Genomic DNA, 4,589 nt, shown 5'->3' with positions numbered 1-4,589 from the left:
GATCGGTCATTCACGATTGTCACAGTGAAGGAGAATTTTATCATGCCTTCCTTTCAGCATATTGGTCTCAAGCTACACAAGACCGAGTAAAACATAGCATCATAATGATGAAATATTTCGAACAATCTGAATTTTCCAGTCTTGTCAAATATTTTGAAGACATGTTACATAAGAATCAGTATCTTTCAAACCCATACAGCCCCTCAGAATTCATCCGCATTTGCTTAATCAAATTACCTGAACATTTACGACAGATTATTTTAGCAGGACGATGCAAAGACGACATTGAAGCTTTTCAGGGACTGTTACAAGAACTGGAAATTGACACTGATAATCGCGGAACGCGAAAACAGGAGCACAACAATTACAGGTCACACCTGTCACAATTCCGCGATGACAGAAATAATACACGACAAGGCTATTCGTACAACGTAAATCGTGACCAAAACACCACCCGTATGACAACCGTTGGCAGAGTAGTAATAATTACAGGGAAAGGTCGCACCTCCGCGATAATGACTATCGCAGAGACTGCCATAGAAACAGACAATATGGGAACCAAAACAATTATTATCACGGGAGACAGAATAATTTCAGAGGCAACGGTCCACCGTGCAGTGATAATTCAGGGAGAAATTCTCCACCACGTGACCGACAAGAAATTAATTACAGAAATTACCGATATGACGACAGACGATATCATCGTAACGACAGACCTGCATTGCATCAGAACTGGCGAGCTTCAAACCGGGCAGGGCCTTCTCTACAAGGTGAATTTGTAGAAGTTAGGTCTCCTAATCCTAATGACGGCACGTGCCAACAAAGAAACAGACAATGACTCGCACCCCAAGCAGCCACCTGCGCCGGCTGGCTCAGAGAAAAATAACATAGACGCTAACCTTGAGAAAAATTCCAGTATTCTTTACCGACGTATGCCGCATGATAATTGCGTTCAAGTTAACTCTGAGCACTAGGAAGAGTAAAGGATTGTACTACATTTCACATGTAAAACCGTTTATTGAAAGATAATCTGCTTTTTAACTTTGTCTTTGCCATAAAGCTGTTCACGTCACGTCACTAGTATACTTTGTCAGACTGAGAAACTGTTAACATGCAACAATGTTTTGAAGTTAACTATACAGTCTAGAACCTAGGGAACATTTTTAAACAGAAATTACGAATGCATTGTTATAGTGAACAGACGACACAGTGTTGTTATTTGTACATTCTTGCTTGTTAGTTGCACGATTACGTAACGACTATAAGGCTTACATACTTAGAACATATGCTGTTAATGAGGTTTTAATGCAACATTTTGGTTCAGTTGAAAAGACAGTCTTTATTTGAAGTACTTTCTGTGAGATTAAAGATGACTTAGCGTTTGGTTTCTTTGATAGCTACACGATTATATCACGACACTACTAATGTGTGACACAATTTACATTGTGCTTTTGCGGTGTATCTGTTTTATATCTGCACAGTTTTTCTGTATTATTCTGGAAAGTAAAACAAATTTTAGTAGTAACTTTTGTGGTATAGCTACAATGAGACAGCCTTCATCGTAGCACAACAATACGTAACATTATAGTACTTTCTTGATCACAGTAAGGTACGTAATAACTACGATATCTATACGGAAAGCATTTCACCTTCATTTACGATGAGGTAAGTACATTGACTTCAGCAGAACTTTGCTTACAGAGGACGATAACTACGACAGTTCCACAGAATTATCTTACAGCAAAACGCACATTTAGCGCTACAGTACAAGTATTTGAGTGATTAATTTTGTACTTAAAACATTTATTTTTAAAGATATTTGAAGTACAATGATACAAAGGTTTTCTGTGATACATTTCATTCCATTGCTGTAACCTGTAACACCTGAGGATATAATTACATTAATCCTCAGGGGGGGATACACGCTTAGTTTGTGTACCCTGTGTTTGGCAAGCACAAGGAGCCCTAGCTAATATGGTATTTGCTTGTACAATTTTACTCATTGGTACCATATTTCTCTAACACAGAATTACACAGCTATCTGATCATTTAACTGGGAGAGACAAACATTCATTTTACTACATCAGTGACAGATGTTTACGTAATTACACAGTTGGATAACTTCACACTTACGAAATTGAATTTGTCTGTACTTTGTGAACTGTTCATATTTTTTCGGAACCATTGTGATACTATGAGAGCTTTGAATGACATATTTAGTATTGGATCATGATTTTTAAAGTACGTTTGAGGTAGATGACACTTTTGACATGAGCAGAGAATTTTTTTTAGGTTTTGAAATTATTGGAGGAAGCTACGACGATTTTGAGAATTTGACCGAGGTTTATGATGTTATTATTACGATGACTATGTGTATTATCCTGTTGCGGTATGTTTATGGTCAATAAGCTGATGCTATATGAGTTATTTGATTATGCTACGTATCTGTTATGATGAAATATTGAAGAAGTGTCGACGAATAAGGTAAGGAATAATGAGTAGTGGTTAGGGACTCTGGTTTGTGAAAAAGGTTGTTGAAAACCAAGAATGGTACTTTAAGAGTTATGAAATGTATGTAAATGCTTGAATGTATTACAATACCGACGAAAATTTTTGGACACTCTTATATTTATAGGATTTTATTTTTTACACATTTATAACGCAAATTCTCAACCTGTGAAAATATTTTTATAAGAGACTGTCACTGTAGCGGAAACTGCTGTCGTAAATTTTTCAGTAAGAAAGGTAAGTGACCACCTGCACGTAATGCGTCGTGGGCCCCCAGCTGCGCGACAACCACCTGACAAAAAGAAAGCCATTAGTGTGTGCCTTTCAGAGGCACAGGTAAAAAGAAAGAAGAATCCATTATCCTCGCTATTGACATTCCTTTGTAGAAAGCATAGTAAGTACGAAACCCTCAAACTTGAAAACGTGATTACACTGTAGAGTTCTTAATTTATGATATTTACTTAAATGAAATGATGAGCAACGTTTCATGTCTATTGTTTTGCTAGTTGGAAGATTATTTACTGCATTATGAAATGCCTTATGGCTAGCGAATGACGTTTCATGCCTTGCTTTGCCTATTTTGTTTAATATCTAGTTTCTAGCTGCACTGCAGCATTGGTTAAAATAAAATTTAATAGATGTACTAATATAATTATTTTATGCCTACAGGTCCAGTAAAAAAAATTATGATCTACTTCTAAGAAAACGAGGGAACATAAATAGACATTTCCCTTCACAGGAACTGCATAAATAATTTTTTTACGATTTGGTAATTTATCTGCTAGCGTATGTTCTTGTGATGCATCACTCTAGTGTTAAGATGTGACATAGGTATTAAACATTTTTACTGTAATATTTTTTCTGCTTGAGCTTTGTCATGTTTAGCTTTACTTCCGCCAGTATCCGTCTCCTACCTTCCAAACTTTACAGAAGCTCTTCTGCGAACCTTGCAGAACTAGCACTCCTGAAAGAAAGGAAGGTAGGAGACGGATACTGGCGGAAGTACAGCTGTGAGTACAGGACGTGAGTCGTGCTTCGGTAGCTCAGTTGGTAGAGCACTTGCCCGCGAAAGGCAAAGGTCCCGAGTTCGAGTCTCGGTCGGGCACACAGTTTTAATCTGCCAGGAAGTTTCATATCAGCGCACACTCCGCTGCAGAGTGAAAATCTCATTCTGGAAACATCCCTCAGGCTGTGGCTAAGCCATGTCTCCGCAGTATCCTTTCTTTCAGGAGTGCTAGTTCTGCAAGGTTCGCAGAAGAGCTTCTGTAAAGTTTGGAAGGTAGGAGACGGATACTGGCGGAAGTAAAGCTGTGAGTACCGGACATGAGTCGTGCTTCGGTAGCTCAGTTGGTAGAGCACTTGCCCGTGAAAGGCAAAGGTCCCGAGTTCGAGTCTCGGTCGGGCACACAGTTTTAATCTGCCAGGAAGTTCCATGTTCAGACATTATTTATTGTGTTTTGTTTTAATGCTCATGTGTGAAGTTTATGTTTCAAAAGTTATTCTGATCTTTTATGTATGTACTTATGTCGTAATTTTTGTAATACTGATATATTTGCTATTTCGATTCTTTTGTAAAGCCTGTACTACTACAAATGTTATCTGTATTGTTTTGTTCTTTAATGATGTATTTTGTACCTTTGTTATTGTATTATTATGTTATAAAATTGTAATTGACACCAGTTCATCAAATTAACTATCTTGTAAATTACATTTCACTGCACACGTTTCTGTTGGTCATAGTATATGGAGAATATGTGAGAAGTAGGGACTGATAGTGTTTGCACGTGTGTTAATAATTCAGCAAGGGACTGGATAACAGCATTGCTGGTTCTAAGGACATTTCAAACAAATTCTTTGTGATTGGACGAGTGGTAGTTTATGGACTAGCTATATTCTTCGCAAGACTCTTCGAGGGTGATTGTGCACCTGCACATTCGCAACAGATTGCTGCTGGCCATCTCCACAAGGACTACAGTGAGTCTACACCTTTGATGACCCACCAATACCATTATTTCTACAAGGACTGCAATGGGTCTGCACCTCTGGTGGCCCACCAATAGTAATCTCTACCAGGACTACAG

At 38.1% G+C, this 4,589-nt stretch overlaps 1 non-coding gene across 1 annotated transcript; it reads left to right on the top strand.

Annotated features, from left to right (window-relative positions):
* Positions 1 to 3,839: 3,839 nt before the first annotated feature.
* Trnas-uga (transfer RNA serine (anticodon UGA)) lies at positions 3,840 to 3,914 on the top strand. Its single transcript has one exon. It is a non-coding gene; the product is annotated as a tRNA-Ser (tRNA).
* Positions 3,915 to 4,589: the final 675 nt, after the last annotated feature.

This window comes from Schistocerca gregaria, chromosome 8 (genome assembly GCF_023897955.1).
Source record: "Schistocerca gregaria isolate iqSchGreg1 chromosome 8, iqSchGreg1.2, whole genome shotgun sequence".
NCBI classification, from domain to species: Eukaryota; Metazoa; Arthropoda; class Insecta; order Orthoptera; family Acrididae; genus Schistocerca; species Schistocerca gregaria.
The sequence above is the reverse complement of the archived record's forward strand: the minus strand, read 5'-3'. Positions and strand labels throughout refer to the sequence as shown.